Here is a 25,958-nt window from a genome sequence, read left to right as displayed (position 1 = left end):
ACTGTCTTCTGTTAATATCCATGTACCCATTTGTATATGTGTGTGTCTTTGTATGCACAGTCACAAATCTGTGCTGCTGGTAACATATGATCCAGTATAACCTGTATTCCTGGCTGGGTGGTCAGTGACTAAACATGCTCCCCTGTCAGGAATGCCTAGTGAGGAGGATTCACTAGAAATCAAGCAGGAGAAATACATGACCTGTCATAAGGTAGAAGAATTCAGGAAAATGTCAACAACTATCAAATAACAAACTATGGTGACATGAGATGGTAAATGAGTGAGGTTTAAGGACCACTTGGAAGTGATGGATCCCTAGTTCTACCCAGAACATTCAGCTAAGAGATAGAAAATTCCAAATTTTAAACCCTCACGATTTTGTTGGTTGCCATAGTTGGCAAAGATTAGGAGAAGGAAACTCTAATATAAAACCTCCAGTTGATAGTGCCACCAATCATCTTGATCATTTCTTGTCACTGGAACATGGTAGCTGATACTTAGAGAGTGGTACTTGTATTGTACAAGTGTCTATAATCTCTATAAGGTGCTGGTGTTTCCAAACACCACAGTATATTATGTCTTTCAAAACTAGCATTATCCAGTATCAAAGTATTTTATGAGGAAAAGAAAGTAACCAGTTTTATTGAAACTGGTCTGTTAAAGTTTTTAGGTGATAAGTGTGTGGTGATGTATGCAGGCTTAATGAGTTATAAGCATGGTCAAAAACCTGCCCATTAGGTATGAACAGGATTTCTCTTAACATTTTTCTCCAATCTTGGCAATCAGAAGAATTATGTAGAATCCCTTATAACTGAGAAACCTTATTTAAGAAGGGCACTTCTCACTCAATTACTAGTGTAAAGACTAAAAAAGGTGCCCCAAACACTGCTGTTATACAAGCTGGTCAGCTCACCATGACTGTGAGTAACAGCTATTAGTTTAACAGGAGCAACAAATGTAAAATGCAAGAACAAATAAGCAAAGTACACATCAACAGATGTGATACTAGAATGTGTGAGCCCTGCTAGAAGATGAATAATCCAGCAGATCTGAGCACCACACTGTTTTTGTTGTAGCAGAGCATCACTAATATTGCTGCCTTTTTTGAGATATGATTGTCAGGAGAATGTTGTTAGTTAACTGAAATGGATTGTGACTACAGTTTCTTTTCTGCAAGCCAACAGATGAGGAACAAGAGGATGCCATTTGTGATGTGGTCAGGAAGAACTCAGCTGATAGGCTAGATCAACTCTGCTTGCTAGTGTCTTGTAGGTACCTTTATTCTCTGTGTTTGCACCAACTCTTCATTCACAAGGAAAAATTCTCCTTCTTTTCTAGAAAATTATAGCAATGCCATTTTTCCCACAGTGATTGGCAAAAAGATAATCCTACATGGTGACTTTAATGCCAGGGTAGGTTGTGACTGCAACACATGGTCTAATTTGGGACAACTCAGCATAGGGAAAATGGATAGTACCAATTTACATTTACTATAACTATGTTATAAGCTAGGTCTTGTGTAGATAAAAACACTCTTCAACTTAAAACTCAGGTATAAAGTTATCTGGAGAAACACTCAGCTGAATCAAGGCCATTTTATTGACTGCCATATGTAACCACAACACTTGTGTTCTCTGTAGCATTAAAATTTTGCATGGGGCTAGCATCATAGAACTGGTAAAGCTGAATCTGTTTGTTAGGAAAACATTTATAATGAATAACATGAAGGTCCAAATGGCTGAATGTTGGGAAATTCTAAGTCCCACCTGTAGCTTTTCATGGAATTCGGGGCACACAGACACAAATATTGATTCTATGAAAACAATTCACAAATATCTGAGCTTCTAGGCATCAGGCAAAAATTATGCCAGAAATTGTTCAATTTAAATTTGTCTTGAAAGGAACATTTTCAGCCAGAAGAATTACTGAAACACCAAAAATAACTTTACAGAGAGAACTGAGGGTACTGAAAATGCATGGTGGCTGAATATATCTGTGAATATTTAAGTGAACTTTGATAAAAGAGTACAATTTGTTGAAACAAATATTTGCTTCTTGTCATTCAACTATCAGTCTTCTCCATTCCAAAGATGGATCTACTTTTATCAGTAATATTGAAGGTTTTATGGGCAGAGCATTTCACAAATATTTTTCATAATCCATCTCATAGAAAACTTACTGCAGCATCATGTTATTTAAAAACAGTTTAATAATCTTAATATAGAGGAAGTCAACTAAGGAAAAATTTCAAGAGCTTAGAGATACCTGACATCTAACTTCATTTATCTCCAAGAAAATACTTTCTATGCCCATATTGTATAAATAATATGTAACTTTAAGGAAACTTCCACCACATATAAAATAAAGGTGACCACTACCAAAATTCACGTGCTTAACATGACTTTCAACAAGACATGATATATTTCTAAGTATTTAGATATTCGAAACCTATAATTTGTTTTTATGATTTTGTTGCTTGATTAAAAAACTTTATTGTTTTCATGACACGAATAAAATATTTAAATGCTTTTGCTATCATAAAATGTTATTGAAGGTATGAGAAAAAAAAATAAAGTCTTTTTTAGTCAATTTAAGCTATAAAATCAACTAAATACATTGTAGGTTTCTATTCAATAAAGAGTGTAACCTGTGTAAATAAATAGACAAGTAATGACAAGAGGTGGGGATAAATGAAGATTAAATCAAAATATCTTGCTGTACTAGCATGGTAAAATGGACATAAAAATACACTAAAATGAACTGCAGGGGGTGGATTAAATAGTAGCACTATTCTATAAGGAAGGAGTATGCTTGTACAGATGTATATAAAAATCAACTATGTTGGGACCTTCATTAAAAGCTACCACACAATCTAGTAGGAAAGAGAAAGATCACTGCAATATTAGAAAAGGTATAGAAACAGAAAAATAACAAATCTCTGTAGTTTGATCTAAGCATCTTTCCATCTGCAGCCAAAATCAGTAAGTTAACTTTTATTTATATCTGAATTCAACTTCAGTTAAAGGAAACATTTTTTCACAGCAATTCATCACAAACATCTACATTTTATTCAGTGATGTAACAACAAAACAATAAAAAAACAAACAAAAATGAGGTAATGTTTAGCTAGTCTGAAAATGGAAAGAAAATAGAAAAACAAATTCAGTAAATGGAGATTCTAGATTATGTGACTATCTCATTTTATAGCTTAACATTATCTAAATTACAAATATATATTTTTTCTTTGAGTGGGGCAGTAGATCTTGCAACACATAAAGCCATAAACAAATTGCATGTAAACATTCAGTTGACAAACACTTTTGGACAGAAGTCAAAGGCTGCCCATGGAACTTGAATCCGTATATCCTGTAGATATGACAGGTGTTCTATCCAAAAGGGTTTTCCAACACAATATTTACATGCTATTATTTATAGCTTTATGTACTTCAAGATCCACTCTTCCAAAAAAGAATAATTTTACACTCTCTTGTAAGTTTATAAAATTCTTATAAAATAAAATATATCTTTGTTTAAAATATGTAATGAAAAAGTAATTTTATGTTTTATTACATAACAGTTATATGTTCATTCAGTTTCCCCAATTAATAATTTCTAAATATAATTTAGTTCATTTTTAATAAGTTATGGAAATTATATATATATATATATATATATTGTGTGTGTGTATGTGTGTGTGTGCGTGTGCATCAGTAATTTGTATAGCTCAATGAAAATTAAGTAAATAATGGCTGTGTGGTGAAGAAGTTAGTTTCCCAATTACATGGTTTTTGTTTCAGTTTCATAGCATGGTACCTTGGGCAAAGGTCTTTTATATAGCACAACAAACTGCTTTCATAGTGATGTAGCAAGGTCAGATGATTGCATCTGTAATAATCTAAGATCTTTCAACTGCTTAAAAGAATGTGTATGAAGCCAAACATGAGATGATATTGGAAATTTTCCCTGTTAACTTGTGGGCAACACTATTAAACCTTTATAAATTCAACAAATACAAATTCTGTCACATATGCAGAAAAAATGTACACACTGCAACAAACAAAAGCAACTTCAGTTAAATTGCTACAGTCAATGTATTGATAAAATCTGACTGAATATCTGACCTGCAAAAGTTTAGTAGAAGAGAAATTGCTATGCAGAGCCATCACAGTCATAATATGCCATGTAAATATGACAATCTCCATGAGAAAACACATAGACTTGGTGAAGCTTTAGGATCTGATAAATGAATACTAATCCCTGATATATATATCAATATATTCTCCAGCATTAATATACATATGTGTTTAAGTGTTTGTATCTGTGATAGTACACATAAAGGAATAGAGTACAGAGTAAAACATAAACCAATAGACACACATGCATACACATATGTGCACACACGCACACACACACACACATACAAGTAAAATGTCCATATTAAAACAGCCAAACATCAAAGCAATCATGAACAGTGTGCAGCTAGAATTCTTACAATTGTTCCAAAAGTTTAACTTCTCTATTTCTAAGTATCTCTCCTAACCAAAACACGTTATTAACATTGCTAAGATGACATCCCAATAATTGCCCCTTCTTCTCAGGACCAGAAGATACTTTAGCCACTAACAACTGTCGATGCTTTTACAAAGTACAAGTGAAGACCATGATGAAGTGTTACTCTCACATTGGGATGCTACTGCTGCTGCTGCACACATACATTCCTGACTGCATTCAGAAAAAGGACTGCCTAATTGATTGCATAGTCACTAACATATAAACTCCAGCCTCTAGCCCACAGACACACTGTTGTCTCTCTCTGTCATCTTTCTATTTCAACTGCTAAAGTTGGTCTAGGAAGCTGTTAATATGAACATCAGAGTAATAGATAAGCAATCTTCGAATTCCAGAACAATAGCAATCAATGTAGGGACTGTGGTTGAAGGAATTTATTGAATGCAACATATGTATAGCATATATATGCCTAATTTTAAAAAGGTAAGTGATATTCCTACAGCAAATGGTCTCATTTGAAAGTCACAAAGATCAGTGGTTCTGCCAGTGTATAGGGCTTTTAATTTCTCAACAGAAATGTTGGAAGTAGAGATGACAGCAGTAATATATAGGTGAAAGTACTCGCTGGTTGCCAATACATAAGAGATGATAAAAACACAAACATATATACTTTTATTTTTAACAAATGCCAGCATGAATATTTGAAGTAAAGATACCAATATTGATGGCAATCATTGATGTGACAGTAGTATCAATTCTTTTCTTTGTTTTCTGATGCAAGGAAAGAATGCTATTCAAAGTCACTTTGCTAAAACCATTAGTTTTCTCTTCATTATCAATTTTTATTGCTTTTTACTCTTTTTATGTTTCCCGTCTTGCATTAAGACAAGACTTCTCATTAAACATTCATTTCTATTAAATATCTTACACTTCAACTTCATATCCATGTTAAGTGAAGAAATATTGCTTTGGAAGGTATTCACATAGCAATTTATAACAATAACCATAAAATATGTCATGTAATATGTTCTCTTCATATCCTAATAGCAGAAAGCAAGCTTTTGACATGAAATGTTATGTTAATAAAAACATATACAACAGAACATGAATAAATTTTTATCTTTCTGGTTGAATAATTTAGAATGATATAATGTAATAGTTATTTAATGATAGTCAGTAAAATACATACATTTCTTTTGTGATCTTTCCAGTTCTTACCAAAATACAACATGAAGCAGTATTTGAGCAACCAGCTAATAATTGTTGTCTTCTGTTTTATTGGAGTGACATTGTCGGCAGAATTTTCAGAAGTTGTAGGAAATCCTGCTGTTGAATCTCAAAACTATGCATTTATGAGTCAATCAAATGGATATCAACGCAGAATACCATCTCATCCCTTACGAATTCAAAGGCAAGTTTTCAAACAAGAGAATGAGCAAAAGTTCGTGGATCCATGTAATGAAAATTTTGAAGTATCAGATCCATTCCCTAATAAGAAACATTGATTAAAAATGCAAATTCTTAAAGAATTGCCAATATCTCTGTGTTTCTCCTATTTCCTCAAATGATACACGCTTGAATCTAATATTTTTGCATAAAATAAAGTTACCATAGCTCTATAAAAGTTTGTCTTATTCCTACAGTGGCTGTAAAGCTAAGGTATTATTGATTCATGTTATATTGCATATGAATGTGCTGACATAGCTGCAGGGTTAAAAAGTTTGCTTCCTGACCATGTGGTTTTAGGTTCAGTCCCACTGTGAGGTATCTTGTGCAAATGTCTTCTACTATAGCCCCTGACAAATCAAAGCCTTGTGAGTGGATCTAGTGAATGGAAACTAAAAGCTGATTGTGTGTGTGTGTGTGTGTGTGTATATACATACATACATATATGCCCTTGTCTTGACATCATGTGATGGGTGTACATCAGCATGTTGTTCATTTTCAGTCTTCTGTGAAATATATGTTTGGCTATGGGAATATTACTTTGCATGGAAACAGTTGGGGGTTGGCAACAAGAAGGCCATCAAGCCATAGAAAATCTGTTTCAACAAATTCCGTCTGACCCATGAAACATGGAAAAGTGGACATTAAATGATAATGATGATGCTGATGTTGAAGAGCATCATCCTTTGTCATAGGTTACTAAGAGATTAAGCTGTAGGCCTTAATAATGTATATAATCAACAAAAGGCTTCACAGTTATGTGCAAAAGTGCTTTCACAGCATAATATACTTACTAGTGTGTGTGTGTGTGTGTGTGTGTGTGTGTGTGTGTGTGTGTGTGTGTGTGTGTGTGTGTGCGTGCGCGTGCGTGTGTGTGTGTGTGTGATTAACAGAATGAGATAAACATCCAAGGCTGTGAAAGATTTCAGAGCATTTATAAAGAGAAGGTCTTACAGCTGTTTCCGGGATATCTTATATATCCCTTCATCGGAGACAGTGCGAGAAAATGGTTAAGCAATAGTTATTCTAGAGAAGATATGAAATAGAGAGTGAAGTGGAGGAATGAAAGCAGACGTGATATATGCAGGGATATTGTATCTGCAGTTCCATTATTTAAGCAGAATGGTATACATATAAGTTTCCTGTGCCTTGTGTGTAAGTTCCAATAATATTTAAAATTGGTCATTCCAAGCATAGAGTTTGTACAAACTCTATGCTTGGAATGACCAATTTTAAATACTATATATGTGTGTGTGTATGTGTATATACATATGTGTGTGTGTGTGTGTGTGTGTGTGTGTATGTGTGTGTGTGTATGTGTGTGTCCACATTTATATATGTGGGCATATATTTGCGTACATATTTATTTGCATATTTGTATGTGTGTCTATATGTGTGTATGCTTGTATTTATGTAGATATACATGTAATTTTATATGTGCATTTTTATATGTGTACATTTCGCAAGCTGAACGAAGTATTTAACTTTTGTTATACCCTTATTTGAATCATTTCACTCTCTCTACCTCTATCTATTTTTTCCCTTTCTCTCTCTACTTCTTTTTCCCTTTTTTCTTTCTCTTACCATCACTTGTTATTATCTGATTTTTCCCTTTTCTTTCTTTCGCCTGTAACAACTAACTTGTATAAGCATACACCAAAAGATTTTGTATGCATGCGTATGTGTGCATGCATACATATATATGCATTTGTATATAGTTATATTTTACCTCTATATCTCTGTATATGTATGTAGCCGTGTACCAACGTCTGTATGTTTAGTGTATATATATGTATATTATTTGGTATGTGTATATATTGCTAAATGTATATGTAATCTAGTGTGAAACATATGTCTTTTAATTTATTAATTTATTATTATTTTTGCAGCTAATTATTTACCCTGAGTATTCAGGACTTTTTCCTTCTTTATAAGCTGTTTTTGATTTAAGGTTTTCTTCGATTTTTATAATAATATGATTTTAAACCGCAATTTGTTATTTCATGCAACTGGTTACTGAAAAGATCGTTTGTTGAAAGGACCAATGAAACAAAACCATTTTCAAATGTGTATCTATCAAAGTATTTGTATTTCTGCATATAATTTTTATCTTGCTCCATTCTAAACAAAATTGTCCGACGAACGGGAACATGAAATTCTGAGTAACAGTTTTTGTGATATTTTTGCTGCTTTTTAATAAAGCATATTACTCTACCTCTGGTATTCGAGTACTATTTTTTCCAACCTTATTTCACATTTATATGCTTACTCTGGTATATATATATTCATATATCATACACATACACATGTGTGTATGTGTGTCAGAGAGAGAAAAAGAGTGTCTGCAAACAGTGCAGAAGACATTCTAGTAGAAAAGTTCAGCACACTCGGGGTGGAAGCTGGTGGTTGTAAAAAGGCCATATATCTAAGCTGTTAACACAAGGTAGCCAGGTGGGCTTATAGTAGTTCTTATGTAAGCTCAGTTACTGCTCTGTTAGTTGGAGGTAAAAACTGTATTTGAATTGATGGTCTGCTGCACAATGTTGCTATGTTTTGATACTGCATAGTCTGCTGTCTGTTACTTCTATGCCTGTTGTGATTACCACTGTGATAAGAGCTACCAGAAACACTGACTACTGATACATTCATTATGTTGACCTGTACACAGAGACTTGCTTCCACATGTCTGAATTGGGCTGAGCAGCATGCCCACTGAAGACTACCAACAATTCCAGTTAGTAAACTCCTTTACAATACTCCATCTTAACAGTGATGTTTGTTAGTGCAATATCAGTCTGAGTTACTGATGGGTGCAGGCACATTTATTGATGAAGTGGATGTACTAATAAGCCTGAAATGTGATGACAGAAATATCTGTTGACACTAGTGCAGATTAATGGGCCAATGTATGAGCTGAGTGGCACTTTTGTTGATACCAGATAATCTAGACCAGTGGTTCCCAAACTTTTTCAGGCTGCTGCTCCCTTCATATCAATGGCCACATTCCTAGCTCCCCCACCCCAACTAACCATCACAAATATAGACCTCTTTCTGAAGCAAATTCAAAGCAACTGTATTTCACAAATAAAACTTAAACTAATGAATCCATTATTTTGTTGTTTTTACATGAATCATTACCCCATTATCACCCAACTTTTTACATGAATTGCTACCCCATTATCACCCCACTTTTCTTCAATGTTCCCTTAGAACTTTCCACCACCTCTAGGGGAGCAATACCATCCACTTTGGGAACCACTGATCTAGACCAATAAACAAGCTGCTGCATAAGTTGATTGATCCAAAAGAAAATTATGTAGACAGATTAATTGTCATAGCAGGCACTAATGTGCCTACCATGACAATACTACCAACTATGTGAGGGTGTCTGGTCAAGCAGTTAGGGTGTCTGGTCAAGCAGTTAGGGTGTCATGCTCATGATTGTGAGATCATGGTTTTGATTCCTGGATCAGGCAGTGTACTGTGTATTCTTGAGCAAAACACTTCATTTCACCTTGTTCTGCAATTATTTCAATATCTGATGTCTGACACACCATGCCTCATAGAGGCAATGTCAATTTAATGGAGGGAGTGAGCTCATGTACAGTACAAACATTTGATCATGATAGACAAATCATCTGAGCAGGTTGTTCAACAAGAAATTGCAGAGTCATCTTTCACAGATTTGAGAAGCTACTAGTTGACTAGTCTAAAAAGTGGTGATGTAGATATATCTGTTGATCTTAGCCTGTTAGATGGTTGTCAGTAGAAGTAAACTACCAATTTGTGGATTTACATTTGAAGCACTATCAATATAACAACATATGGTATTCACTACAAAGTGTTGCTGACTCAAGAAGCTAACATGGCAATTTATAGTTACTAGTATTACAAAAATAACAACAAAAACATCTGTTTGTGTGAATAATTGCATTATCTATTAACCACATTTGTGTTTTAGTTATTGTATAGGTTTTATTACCAGAACATTCAATCACTAAAATCTACAACCATCTTCAGAAGTCAACTTTGTTACATACTAATAGAAATAAAGTGAAAGACAAGAAACGAAAAAAAGCAAATGAGAAATGAAGAATAAAAAAAATTTCAAGTGATAAATTGATATATGTGGAAGTCAACAATAGTGGTAGTGTCTTTGAAACTGTAAACCAAAATGATTAGATAGCCAAGATATATTTTTATAAAGAGACTTAAGTTCTCTTCATTTTCTTTAATCTTCTGAAGTATTATAAACTAGCAGTGGTTTCTGAAGAAAATTTTTCCAAATGAAAGTAATAAAACATAAGAACACATGAAAATAATTTTCTTATTTCATGCTAAACATTTCAGAATTATACAATATAATATTTATTTAATGAGGGTTAATAAAATCTGTGTGTGTGTGTGTGCATGCATGCATGTGCATGTGTGAGTGGGTGGGCATATGTATGCATATGCATGTGGGTGCACATGCACATCTATTTGTGATATTTTTAGTTATTACCAAAATACAATATGAAGTAGTATTTGAATAACCAGCTAATTGTTGTCTTCAGTTGTAATAGAGGTGATACTATCCCCAAAATCTTCAGATTAAGTTATAAGACATTCTACAACTACATTAAAACAAATTTGCATATAAGCATGAGCATAGCTGTGTGGTAAGAGGCTTGTTTCACAATCACATGGTTCTGGGTTCAGTCTCACTGCATGGCACCTTGGGCAAGTGTCTTTTACTACAGCCTGGGGCCAACCAAAGCCTTGCGAGTGGGTTTGGTAGACAAAAATTGAATGAAAAACCCATTGTGTGTGTGTGTGTCTGTGTTTGACCCCCCCATGATTGCTTGACAACCAATGTTGGTGTGCTTACGTTCCTGTAACTTAGCAGTTCGGTAAAATAGACTGATAGAATAAGTACTAGGCTTACAAAGAATCAGTCCTGGGGTTGATTTCTTCAACTAAACAACCTTGGCTGCAATCAAATGACTGAAACAAGTAAAAGAATAAAAAAGAATATCAATGTTAAATCCTGTCCTATCATTTGTGAACTCAAGGAATCTAAACGAAAAATGAAGCTAAATCTAGTTGAGAACTAAGCTTCATGAATCTATGGCAGAGTGGAATCTTAACTGATCTTGTAAAAAAAAATTACTAATGATGCATCCTTTTCATATTTCACATTTCTACAAAATAATATATTTACAATTGCTCAATAAAATTTTCTCTGCGTCTTACTATTGCCATAAAACTAGGATCTTATTTATATTTCATACTGTGAACAATACGATCTTAGGTTACAGGTTTATCACTGCATGTAATATAACAAGAGTAACAAGGAAGTATTTGTGCACTTGGGTGACTGTAAACCCTTGCAATTTCTGCACCGCATGAAGGAATTGGCCCAAAATGCACCTGCTGATAGTGATTTATTGAAACAACTTTTATTTTCCTGGTTGTCCTCTAATGTCCAAGCCTCTATGGTGGAGATGACTCCCATCGAGCCAATAGCCTCCGCCGCCGACAGAATCACAGAGTATACACCACCAAGCCGACCCCAGTACCACTGCATACCTCTGCACACCCACCAGCAGTGTCAGTTTCCCCTGATAAGGACCTTGTTTTGGCTGCTATCCTAAAGGCAATAGCTGAATTAATGAGAGGAGGGCAACTCCTTCACACTTCCAGGCCACGCTCACCCAGACTGCGTTCTTTTGATTGCTCCTTCTCTCCTCACCGTCACTTATCCACTGCTCATTCATCTATATGCTGGTACCATGCCAAATTTGGAGCTTCAGCACAAAAATGTACCCAACCCTATACTTTTTCTCACCAGGAAAATGACCAGCCAGAGAACTGAGCGCAACACATTCTCTGCAGCAGCCAGCGGGCAACTGTGCATTTTTCATAACAGACTGGCTATCCCATGCCCGCTGCCTTGTAGATACAGATACTGCCTGCAGTATCTGACCATTAAAACTCTTCATGGATAAACTGCTGTTATCCCCAGTGACTCTACAGGCAGTGAACCATTCACCGATTCCAACTTTCGGCCAGATATCTCGTTCGTTGGATTTAGATCTGCGACATGACTTCAAGTGGATTTTCACAGTTGCAGATCTCTCTTACCCAATATCAGGTGCAGATGTTTTGCACCACTTCCATTAGCTTGTGGACATGTGCAATCAGCACTTATGGGATGCGACCATAGAACTTTCTGTCCCAGGTAAAAGGCCACTAACCACTGCAGTTAGTCCAGTCTCTTTCATTGCTGCCACAGATGACTCATACCATGCACTCTTAAACTCATATCCAGAGCCGACTAATCTAAATATTTTTACTGCTGCTCCAACTCACACCACCACCCATTTCATCAAAACTAAAGGTGCTCCAGTTTTTCTCTCACTCTTGCTGCCTCTCCTCAGAGAAGCTACAGGTGACCAAGACGGAATTTAACCACATGCTCCAGTTGGGCATCATCCACCCCTCTAATAGCCCCTGGGTGTCACCCTTGTATATAGTTCTAAAGCGTTCTGGGAACTGGCGGCCCACTGGTGGCTACAGGAGATTAAACTCCTTCATGGTGTCAGACAGGTCCCCAATACCTTACATTCAGGATTTTGTGTCATGTCTCCACAACTGCAGAGTATTCACCAAACTGGACTCGGTTAAGGCATACCATCAGATTCCTGTAAATCCAGAGGATATTCCAAAGACTGTCGTAACCACTACATTTGGCACCTTCGAATTCCTAACTATGCCATTTGGTTTACAGAATTCAGCCAGCACATTTCAGAGGCTCATAGACGAAGTTGTCTGAGACTTAGACTGTCTTCATACTCTTGATTGCTTTATCTACCAAGGTACTGTCAATTAGGATAGCTGGTCCCTCTGTTGGGTCTACATTTGGTAGACTCTCTTTCTCCCATTCATTCTCTTTATTGAGCAACCTTTCATAGTGGCATCTTACATGTAAAAATATTGTTGTTTTATGATGAATAGTTCAGTAATTATTATAGGTAATTATTATTTTGAATGCTTAATTACAAAATATGGATTACAGTAAATTGTTAATAGAAGGCAAAAATGAATGGGAAAAGTGCAAGTAGAAACCCAATAATTACAATGGTGAATATATAAGGACAACAGAAAAAAGATTCAGATGGTATTCAAGTTATTCAACTTGCTGACAGCAAATGATATCTGATTGTGATGACTGAAATATAATATTTAATAACAGTCAATAAAACAATGTTTTTTGTAATATTTTCAGTTCTAATCAAAATATGAAGCCTTATTTCAGCAGGTAGTTAATAATTTTTACATTCTGTTGTATTGGAATAACACTGGCTCGAGGAACTTGGAAAAGGAACCATGAAAATATTGACAAGAATTTAGCATTATTGATTGCCAGCGCTAAAGTAGCATCATGAGATAATGCATTTGTGGTACCATCAAGTAGATATCAATGTCAAATGAACATCTTATTCTTTAAAAATCAAAACTAAATTTTTCATTGGACTCCAGGTATAACCTTTGATGAGGTATATGGGAGAAATTAGAACTATTAAGTAACTGCCAACATTGGATAACTCTGTATTTCTATTGATTCTTACAGTGACACATAATTGTTGCATTTCCCATTTCTACATAAAAATAAATTTACAACAGATCTATAAAACTGTGTCTGACTAATATGATGGTTGTAAAACCAGGAGCTTGCTTATTTATCACATTTTGTGCTGAATAACATCCAAAAGACAATCGCTAGTTCATTACATTTATGATAGTGAGAGTGACAAGGGAGCATCTGTGCAACTTTGGTAGTATAAATACTAAGGATATTTTCAGTCAAAAGCACCACTTTATTGGTTTTCTTGTTGATACTTAAGAATAAGATCACAACAATGGCAGTATCAGTAGACTAAATACAGAAAGTAACAATTTAGATTTCTGTCTAAAATAAAAATCCCTGTATGTATATACATGTGTGGGGGTAGAGTGTATGTGTGTGTGTGCTTAATGGATAGTATAGTGCAGTGAAAAGGAGAGATTCATTGTTATACAGTACAGTGAATAGAAAAAAGAATTAGGATAGAGATGAGCGATAGATGAATGAGAGAAAGAGAGATGATTGACAGCAAAATGACTGACAGTGAAGTGAAAGACCAAGATGAGTGACAGTAAAAGGGATGCTAGAAGGATGAGTGAGAAAGAAATGAGAGGGAGAGAGATGAGTGGTTGAGATGAATGATAGATAGGTAAGTGGATCAGGCAGCAGATACAGACTCAATGGGGATATATTGGGTGAGAGACCCGAAATAAAGATATATTAGACCTCCCAACCTTCAGTACCATCACTATTTCAACATTCTTTTCACTATACTTGTATGGTTGGATAGATCCTCTCCAGCAGTAAATGTTGCCAACCATCATATCCACTTGACACCTCCTCCAAGATGCTCAGCATACTGAAATCAGTCTTCACTCCATCATCCCAAGTCTTCCTGGGACTCCCTCTTCTACAGGTTCCATCCACTTTAAGCATTCCACACTTCTTCATGTAACTGTTATCTTCCATACACATATGCAGTCTTCTGCCTTGCCCACTACCATGCAGCATGACATTTTATACACAAGCACCATACAGAAACTGTTTGTTACCAGTAGAGACAGTAGCACCCTGAACTTCCTCTAATCTGTTCTTCTGGCTACTATCTTTCAAAGCACCCACCTCCACTACTAACTAGGTTGCAGAAACTTTAATAATTCTCTGATTTGAAGGAATTGGCAAAATATTTTGAGAGAATTTATTTCACATGTGCTCCTAGTGTTTGCTACACTTGAGAATTTACCACAAATAAAATCTACCTTCCCCATTAGTCTGCCTCTGATTCCACAACACCTTTTGTGTGTCCATTAGTTTACACTGAGCACACTTGTTGGAATTTCTACCTTCTCCTTTTCTGCAAATTCAGCATTTCATAGATTATATTTTTATGATAAAAATATAATCTTTTTAGTTTTATTTTTTTCACATGTTTCTGAGTGAATAGGAGCAGGCATGGCTGTGTGGTTAAGAAGCTTGCTTCTCAACTGCATGGTTTCAAATTCAGTCCCACTGAGTGGCATCTTATTAAGCATTTTTTCTTCTATAGGCCTGGAGCAACAACCGAAGCCTTACAAGTGAAGTTGGTAGACAGAATATGAGAGAAGCTCAGTGTGTGTGTGTGTGTGTGTGTGTGTGTGTGTGTGTGTGTGTGTGTGTGTGTGTGTGTGTGTGTGTGTGTGTGTGTGTGTGTGTGTGTGTGTGTGTGTGTGTGTGTGTGTGTGTGTGTGTGTGTGTGTGTGTGTGTGTGTGTGTGTGCGCATTGCTATCTCTTTGTCTTGATTTCACATGGCTGTTACAAACAAGCACTGTCATCGTAGAAACCATATCCTTTATTTCCATTCTTCCATGAAAGTATGTCTAGCAATGTGGAAATATTGCCTTACGTGACAAGAGGTGAAGGTTTTTGGCAGGAAGGGCATCTAGCTGTAGAAAACCTGCCTCAAGAACTTCTGTCTAACTCATATGAGCATGGAAAAGTGGACATTAAAATGGTGACAATGTTTCTGTATATTCACCACATTTTGTCAAATTGCTAAAGTAAGCATTATCTTAAGTCTATAATAATACATAAATTGAAAGAGAGGTCTATTTTCCAGTGAGAACAATTAAAACAAGGTACTGCACATTGTAAAAGAAACTAAATACAGGGGTTGTGAATCACAATCGATTCAAGCATTCTTTAAGAACAATTAAGCCATGAAAAATAATTTTGAATACTCCTGCCTGTCATCTCCTTTCTCCATAATCACCAACTCAAGTAAGGAAAAAAATCTATAAAGATAACAACATCACTACACTGAAAGGAAAAATACTCATTTTAGGACCTTACAATGGTACATGATGGTAGTGATAGTGAATTAGAGAGTTTCAAAATTCAGTGAGATTCTAATAAATACTTGGTCTTAATAGATTATATAAGAGTAAGTCAGTTTGATGAAACTCATCCTACACCAAGCTTTAAACTGTAGTAGGATGGTAACTGATAGAACACTAATGAACAATTCTTTGATCAGCTTCTTTTACTTAATAGATCTACTTGAACAAATCTGACAGAGTTACTTAGCAATAGCAAGTTCCAATTAACTGAGAAAAATATGTGAATTATACTGCACTTTTCTCAAACCTCTTGACCGATCAATACACATGGCACTCCGTCGGTTATGACGACGAGGGTTCCAGTTGATCTGATCAACAGAACAGCCTGCTTGTGAAATTAATGTGCAAGTGGCTGAGCACTCCACAGACATACGTAGTTCTCAGGGGGATTCAGTGTAACACTGAATGTGACAAAGCTGGCCCTTTGAAATACAGGTACAAGAGAAACAGGAAGCAAGAGTGAGAGAAAGTTGTGGTGAAAGAGTACAGCAGGGTTTGCCACCACCCCCTGCTGGAGCCTCGTGGAGCTTTAGGTGTTTTCACTCAATAAACACTCACAGCGCCCGGTCTGGGAATCAAAACCGTGATCCTACAACTGTGAGTCTGCTGCCCAAACCGCTGGGCCATTGCGCTTCCACATGGATCAGTAGAGAAGTTAAATGAAAGACTATCTCTTTTACAATTTCTACCCTACTTTAGGAATCTTCTTTTTTTTTTTTTCCAAACAGATTTATGATTAATCAAAGCTGGAGGTCTCTTATTTTCTTGTGGTAGGGTTAATTATGAATTAAGTGGTAATCATAGTAAACTATAGACTGCAAAGATGTCCACCATCTTTCTTGAAAATTAGTTTTACTAGTGAATGAGATTCCTGCAACCAACTACATTGTTGGTAAATATGATATTTTTCAATAGTTTCTAATCACATCTCCAAATATCCCTTTAATTCTTTTAACACATTTAGCTTTTCTAAATATTTCACTTTTTAATGAAAAAAAATAGGCATCAGAGGGGCAATGCATATCCTGCGTGCAGATAAATTTTTTCACAAATCATAGTGTGTCTTAGCCATGCTTTTTAATTGAACTGAATTAATTTTTTTTTTAAGTATCATCATTATAAGTATTTATACTCTGGTGAAATTACGAAATCAACTTGTAAATAAACGAAACTCTCAAATCCATCACTGTACACACGCACCCACACACAGAGTTGCATATCTGTGTATGTATGCATGTATGTATGTGCGTATGTATGTACCTACTTGTGTCTACGCGCATAGATACACCATGATCTATACACATGCAGATGAAAGTCGATTCATATGAAAAAGAAAGTAAGCAAAATAGTATGACCACTTGCTTATCGGGAAATTTGTGAGTTCGATTTTAAAAAATTTTTTCCTTTCTTAAATAATCAAACCAAATGTTCGCTTTGAGCCACTCATCTGATGAGTATTTCTGCCAAATGTGGTCAAAATCTGTTCAGCTGTTTTCCAGTAATTTTGCAAGCACAGACAAACAGACAAAGACAAGTGATTACAATACCCTGCTTTCGCTTACAAGTGCAGGGTAAACATGTGTGTGTGTGTGTTTAAGTGTATGTGTGTGAGAGAATGTGTGTGAGAGAATGTGTGTGTGTGTTGGTGCCATTTAAAAAGCACCTAGTACATTCTGTAAATTAGTAAGCATCAGGTAGGGCAGCCAGCTGTAGTAACCAAGCAAAAATCAGACTATGGAACCCGGTGAGGCTCCTGACCTCGTAAGTTCCAGTCAAACTGTTCATGAGGTTAGAAGTAGGTGTAGGGGTAAATTTGAAACCTTTCAATAAAAGATTAATTTCATTTTTGTTGAGGTTTCTTTTCAACATATTTATAATTTTAGGGTGTATATGTTCTATGGGTTTATTTAAATTGCTTGTTTTACTAGATCTGAGGCCCAGTTGTAGTATGTTCTCACAAAAAAGGAGTTGTAATATTACATCCCCATTTCATGTTTCTGGAGTTCTTGCTTCTCAGTAGGTGAGAAAATATTGCAGATTCTATTTGCATTACATTACTTATAGTGTATGCCTCCTTTCCATCCACTTTTATGCTATATATATATATATATATATATATATATATATATGTATGTATATAATGTATGTATGTATGTGTGTATATATATATATATATATATATATATATATATAATGTATGTATGTATATATATATATATAATAATATTAGGGACAAAATCTAAAATTACAGGTAAAAACTCAATTCAAATCAATTTATAAAAAATTAAAATTAAATTGAGCTTTATAGATTATAATATATAAAAATATATAGTTTTAGGGAAAAGAACCAAGTTTCAAGAACTCATCAATGAAAATCCACTATCACATATAGAAAAATTAATAATTAAAAGCACAATAAATGAGTATAATATAAAACAAAGTAAATATCATAAGATAAAGATAGTATATATGTGAAGTATATTTGCCACTTAAATGCGGCTAAACCCTACGGGTGAATGATGAGTTTAGATCAGGCCTGACCAACTCGACTTACATTGTGGGCCACTTTAATCACAGGAAGTTTTTTGAGGGCCGCTTGTACACTTTATGCACTAATAGTCAAATAATCAAATTACAGAATTGAGAATTTTTCATACTTTTTGTTTGTTTAAAATGATAAAATTGTAGGCTATTGCTTTATCGCCACTTATAAATTTAAAATTTATTTTGAAACAAATGTTTTACACAATCAATTGAAATTAAACACAATACTTCAAGAAAGTATGAAGCGGACCACACGATAAAAGTCTGTAGGCTGCATGCAGCCTGCAGGCCTCAGATTAACGAGCCTTGGTTTAGATAATAAACAAACTAAGAAACATCTCATAGTATTCTGAAGCTACGACCCTAAAGTTGATGCAGATACAACATAGCTACTTCACAGAGAGAGAACAAAAGGAATGGTACAAATTGACAGCCAGTACAAAGTAACAACAACTGAGGTAGAAAAATATCAAGACGCAAGCAAATGGAAACAAATTAATGTGAAGGAAACAAAAAGTTAATTCTCTATAGATAAGGAAACAAACAAACCAGAAACTAACTACACTGGGGAGGAAATAGATTTAGATAAGGACAAAACAACAGAAAGAGAGAGTAGGAAGAAAAACCTCTTCATGGCCAATACCCTGCACTGACTGACTCAACAAAGATGATATAGATAAGAGTAAAAGCTGACAACAGCTATAAGGGTCTGAACTAAAAGTAAAAATGACAAGTTTGGTGTACAGGGTCAATGCTTAGTCAGAAATAACTATGAAAAATGAAAAAGTGGCTAACATAAGTCAGTGGGACATCTGATAACACCATTTTTGTGAAAATCAGTATATTCCTTGATATAGTTGTGTCAACAGCTATGTCCAGTGGACAAAAACAAAACCAAGTACAGTACATAACAACAATTTGGCTACAATTATCTAGAACATATAGGCTCAAATTAACATGGGGATTAGGGTGAACTGCCCAAGGATAATTATCAAGGATTACAATGAAAATATCTACATTCAGAAAAACATGATCAAAAGGTTGTTTGGAGGCACAATCAAAGTTCAAGGAACTTGAAGTGGAAATAATGTAGGGTAAGAAAGTAAAACAGTACCAATAATAACTGGAACAGTAAGTAGTGATAAAGAAGAGCATCAACATAAGCAGGTGCAGCCAACAACCCACACACTACACAAAACATTTTCAATTCAGTAAGGTAACTTGTGCAGTACCATCTCTGCACAATTCAAACAACAAAAACTTGAAACAATTATCACTTCATAAAATAACACAACACATACTCTGCAGAATCACTACTCAATAATATATCACAACTTAGTTGGTGTTGCAGATTAAAAAGTTACATGCATCACAGAACTCCAGTAGCCTGGTTCCCTCTTCATTTCAGGAACCAATACCGTGGCCCCCGTGTACACTAATCAAGATACTGGATTGCTGTCCAACATGACCATTAAAATCTCCAGCCACAAAAATGATAGAAATGTTGGACATAAGAAGCATCGGATGTGGCGTGCAACAGAGACGTCTGCGCTGGTATGGTCATGTGCTACAGATGGATGAGCAGAGCTGTGTGAAGGAGTGCCAATCCCGAACAGTGGAAGGAACACGTGGTAGAGGGAGACCCAGGAAGACATGGGATGAGGTGGTGAAGCATGACCGTCAAACGTTGGGCCTCACAGAGACAATGACGAAAGACTGAGACCTCTGGAGATATGCTGTGACTGCGGGGACCCGGCAAATAAAGTGAGATCACAGCTGTAGCCCACACCAGTGTCGCATAACCAGCCCACTCAAAAAGTACCTTTGGATCATAGGGTGACATGCATTGCTTGAGGAGACCAATTGAGTCAAGTACATCATCAACATTAAAATCAAATCAAACCACAATCAAATGGAAATTGTAGCTGTGGCTGATGCCAGCACTGCCTGTCTGGCTCCCTGTGCTGATGGCATGTAAAAAGCACCATCCGAATGTGGCTGATACCGGCGCTGCCTAGAATGACTCCCATGCTGGTGGCATGTAAAAGCACCATCCAAATGTGGTTGATGCCAGCCCCCTCTGGCTCCTGTGCCGGTGGCATGTAAAAAGCACCCACTACACTCTAGGAGTGATTGGCGTTAGGAAGGGCATCCAGCTGTAGAAACACTGCCAGATCAGATTGTAGCCTGGTGCAGCCTCCTGGCTTCCCGTCCAACTCATGCCAGCATGGAAAACTGATGTTAAATGATGATGATGATGATGATGATGAACTTACACTACCCATACTCTAAACTAGGTATGAGGAAGCATTTTAGTAGAAGGGGAACATGAATGAGTGCTTCTATGCTCAGAAAATTAATTAATTGGAAGCATCTTATATTAAATTACTGTTTTAGTCTTAAGGAAGAGTATTTTTCTTTCATTTTAAAAATGTTGTTAGAGTGTCTTTTCAAATTTGCAAGTTTCTAATAAGGAGACTGTATATTTACATACTTATAAACCAGTATCATATAGATTATTGCATATATCAAATCATTAGATATTATTAAACATAAAAGTATGCTAATTTTTATTACTATTGCTTCTTAAATCATTTTTTTAAAACAGGAGCATATGTTTATATAAATATGTGGCTATATAAAAATTCATTAGATATTAGTGGATATGTACATGTGTTTCTATGTGTATATAAGCAATGTAGGTATATAAATTTAGTTAAGTGTGCATCAACAATTATTTTAGTACATATATTAGGTTAAGCATGTAAAATTAAATATTTAAGTTCATGGTGCTTGGATATAAGTGCCTAATATAAACATTGTGTGTTACCACAAATAAAAACAATACAATCCTGAATTTTTATCTTAATGACTCTAGGCAACTTTTGCAAGTATTACAAGTTGTGAGTCAAGAAAAAAACAAGATGTAAAAATCATATGATCTATATATCTATAGAGTAGAAGAAATATGAGGAAGGAATGGATTGTAAGAAGTGGGAAGTGTTTGGGAAGTGAGAGAAAGATGGAGGAAGATTAAAAATCACAGATAAATGTGCAGGAGGAGAAAAAGAAGAGCAATTGATGCTTCATCCAAAGAAAGAGGAGGGACAGAAGGTATAGAGGAGGGAATTATATGATTGGCACTGTTTCAATCACTGTGATAAGGCTAGCTTGGAAATTGTTGCTGTTAATGTTGCTGGATATTGTTCAAAAGAAATTAACTTATTTGTCATTGCGCAAGTAGTCACAAGAGGTGGGGACAAATGAAGAGAAAATTAAATATATCACCACATGTCTGCAAGACTTATAGAGGAGGCGGATGTAATTGAGGTAATACATACTGAAGGCGTATGCTGATGCAGATGTATATAAATATCAGCTACGTTGAAACTTTCATTAAAGGCTCCCACATAATATAGGAGAAAAAAGGAAAGTTGCTGCAATATTGCAACAGAAAAGTAACAATTATTGCAGTTTGATCTTAGAATCTCTCCACCATCAATCAGTAAGTTACTTTTTATTTATTATCAGACTCAACTTCAGTTAAAACAAAGACTTTTTCCACAGCAATCAACCACAAGCATTCACATTTTATCCAGTGATGTAACAACATTTAATGCATATATGAGGTAATATCTGCTTAATCTGAAACTAAAAGTAAACAGTGTTTTGTTTGCTTGTTTGTTTGTTTTTATAATGTTGTAGTTTGTTTTATCTCACAGATGTTGCAGTGAGAGACATCGTTCTCTTCATTGTACAGCATAGCATGTAAATCATACTTTTAAAATCTTCAGCAAACTTTTTCTTTATACTCTCTGTAAATTTTACAATGCTTTAATTAAAAACAATGTTTTAATTAAAAATGTTCTTCAACCAAATAAATGTTCATTCCCATAAGACATGTATATTTAAAGCATGTTAACCTGATAAGTCCTAACCCTCACAAAACAATACATACCACAATATGTATTCTCATTTCTGAAATCTAATGAACTGGCAGTCAATTACATGGCTCTCATACAATTTAGAACAATGGACTGTACCTCACCAGAGTGACCACACACAGCAGGTGGATTGTACCAGATAGAGTTAAGTTTCTTTTCTTTTTCCAGACACACAGTACAACAATGAAAAGATCTGGACTGCTGACCATTTGGGCTAATGATTCACACATTTTGAACCCTGGCTGAAACAACATTCCTTTCAATCTTTAAATCATAAATATATATATATAACAATTATTTATGCCTTCCAAGAAGATGAGAATTTAATATGGGAGTCTGTCAATAACAACACTTTAAGTATTTTATTTAGAATAACTACAATGAACATGATAATAAATAAAACTGCACAAAATGTGCAGTAATAGTTGATATCCTGCTTCAAATAAACAACACATACATTTGGAAATTTAAAATATCTACATTCCATTGCACAAACTCACTAGAAGCATAAACCATGTGGCAGACCATGTGTCTATAGAGTGAACAATTCTATATTCTTTTACTTGTTTCAGTCATTTGACTGCAGCCATGCTGGAGCACCGCCTTTAGTCGAATAAATTGACCTTTGTAAGCCTAGTACTTATTCTATTGGTCTCTCTTGCCAAACCACTAAATTATGGGGACATAAACACACGAATATTGGTTGTCAAGTGATGGTGGGGGACAAGCAGACACACACACACACAAATATATATATATATATATATATATATATATATATATATATATATATATATACACACACAACGGGCTTCTTTCAGTTTCTGTCTACCAAATCCACTCACAAGGCTTTGGTCATTCCAAGGCTATAGTAGAAGACTTAAGGTGCCACACAGTGTGACTGAACCTGGAACCATGTGGTTGGGAAGCAAGCTTCTTACCACACAGAACATATCAGAGCATATTTAGAAAATATGAATATATTTGTTTTAATGGATATCTTAAAAGTAGATTAATAGGGTAAAAAAATCAGGATGGTCATAGCTGGAACGTTTTTAATCATAACTCTATTTGATCAGGATTATAACAACAACAACCTCAATATTTCACAGGCACTTAGCTCATCCATCCAAGATAGATGAAATACAAATTTAATTCCTGGCATAAAAATGATTAAACACAAAAACGCATTAGTCTAATAGTCTACAGTATCTACCAGCTTACTGCTTCTATATACAGTTTATTCAAAAAATCCTGCTTTAAATTTCCATATATAACACACAAGGATGAGGGATTTCAAGAATCATTAGAATGTTGGAAAAATGCTTTGTGACATTTATTCCAGATCTTCACATTCTGAGGTTAATTTTACCTTTCATCTTTCGAAGTTGATTAAAATATAGTACCAGCCAAGTACTGGTGTTTATGGCATCAAAAATTCCCCTCTCCACAAATTTCAGACCTTGTGCCTAAACTAGAAATAATACATAAAATACTTTTATAAAAATGATGGTATACAGTAATCCCTCACCATATCACAATTTATTATTTAAGCTTATGTTGATTCCTCCATGGTGTTGTATTGCATTTATAAAATAAATATATAGAAATTATAAAAATAATTTAAAAAAATATACAGTACAGTACTGTTTCTACTTCGCAGATCTTCACCTATCACAGGGGGTTTTGGAACGTAACACCCCCGGTAGTCAAGGGATTACTGTATTTTTTAAAGACTAAGTAGTAGAAAAAAATCTCAATAACACTCATTTATTATTAGATAAGGCTATGTCAGATAAGTGACATTGTAGATTGTAGTAAATCAGTAAATGATTTATCAATGGATAATGAACATTACAGCATCATTGAATTGGTTAACCATCAGATAGAGTTATTTAATTCACCATTACATATTGATAATGTAATTACTAACATGCAACATTCTGCAACACTTGATACCTCTACACATGAATCCAATAAGTCTGTATTCTTGTGTGAACACCAACAAATACCCTAGCATATGTAAACAAATAGAAAATAGAATATTTCTAACAATAATGAATATACAATCACAATAAGATGGACTATATAGTTTATTTGCTAATTAACTTCACGAGATATCGAAGATGATATATCAATGGTCAATATTAGGAGGTTTTGCATATCTTGGAAGGGAATGGATGTCATGAGATTATAAATAGAACTTGGTTAACACGGAAGAATATAAGAGACAGTTATTTTGGATTCTTTAGTTAAGCAATTATACCACTATTATAACTAGATCAATTATATGGGTAAAATGACTGAATATATAACTCACCTACTAAAGAACATCTATAATAATCTACCAATTCAATAATCAGATCATTGATCCTGATAGAATATGCTGTAAAACTGCCTGATCAGCAAATAGTAAACATATCACTTTGATGTAGTTTACTCTATACAGTGTGTAAAATATAACAATTTTTATTGAAGCAGTATCATCTACCAGTTAAAGTTATATAAATGACAGCTTCATTTGCTAAATAGCATCTCAGCAGCTGCCAGAATAAGGTAATTATATTTTCTAGAAAGCCTTTTTATGTATATTTTTTCAGTCACAGATTAACATTTGACATGAACTTCTGTGATAAACAATTTACTGCAGGATTTGAACACAGTATCCCAGGCATTCTTGTTATGCTGTGCATCTCTACATATGTTATGATAATAGTTTTGATAATTGTTAAAAGTTTGCTTCTTGTTTCAAATGCTTAAGTTTCAGATTAAGGATGATTATTAAAGCCAAAATAGTGAATTAATTTATTTTAAAAAGCTATGTACAGTAATACCTCACCTTACGAGGACCTGCTTTACAAGACCCTGGGTTTAAGAGCTTTATTTTACAATAAATATAAAAAGGTTAAACAACCATTTTGTGCATGTGGCAACACTGGTTCTGATGCATCTACACAGCTGCATATAGCGATGGAGTAAAATGACAGCATAAAATTTCATTGCTATGGGAAATTATGGCTTTGCTTTACAAGTTTTCACTTTACAAGCAGTCTCTGGGAACAAATTAACTTGTATATTGAGGCGTTACTGTATTATGTGAGTTTTAGTCCCTATTTCTCTATAGTATCTCTTCTGTTTCTAATGATACTAAACTCTATGGATACTTCTATTATTGTCATACATCAATACACAGACATTCACTAATGTCTCAACACTGAAGGTTGTGTCAAAATTATTTTAAAATTTGTTTTCATGGGGACTTTATATTATTTAGGTAGGACTAAAATCAAGACCTTTACTTCAAATGTTTAAAATGTCAACACTACATTAGAAATAAAATTATCATTTCAATCCCTACCAAAATTATATAGATGTATAGAGTAAAAATCTACATACGAGTAAGTACGTGGTTTTGAATGTATGTGTGTGATATGTATGTGTGTGATATGTGACGGGAAAGATAACTGGAAAAGAGTATAAATGAAATATAGAGTAAATTCAAAAAGAAAAGGTGAGATTAAAAGTCTGTA

The 25,958-nt window shown here is 34.8% G+C and overlaps 2 protein-coding genes across 2 annotated transcripts in view; one reads left to right on the top strand and one right to left on the bottom strand.

The window, feature by feature from the left end:
- The window catches only part of LOC106867874 (uncharacterized), a 217,265-nt gene that overhangs the window by 103,006 nt on the left and 88,301 nt on the right, over window positions 1-25,958 (bottom strand). The gene's annotated exons all lie outside the window — the stretch shown is intronic.
- Window positions 21,850-25,958, top strand: part of LOC106867876 (uncharacterized) — a 20,812-nt gene continuing 16,703 nt past the window's right edge. The window contains exon 1 of the mRNA XM_089352732.1: window positions 21,850-21,989. The gene's annotated coding sequence lies outside the window, so the exon portion shown is untranslated. The remainder of the gene's footprint in view (window positions 21,990-25,958) is intronic.

Source organism: Octopus bimaculoides, chromosome 5 (assembly GCF_046866305.1).
Source record: "Octopus bimaculoides isolate indiv1 chromosome 5, ASM4686630v1, whole genome shotgun sequence".
Lineage (NCBI taxonomy): Eukaryota > Metazoa > Mollusca > Cephalopoda > Octopoda > Octopodidae > Octopus > Octopus bimaculoides.
This window is presented reverse-complemented; position numbering and strand designations above follow the sequence as displayed.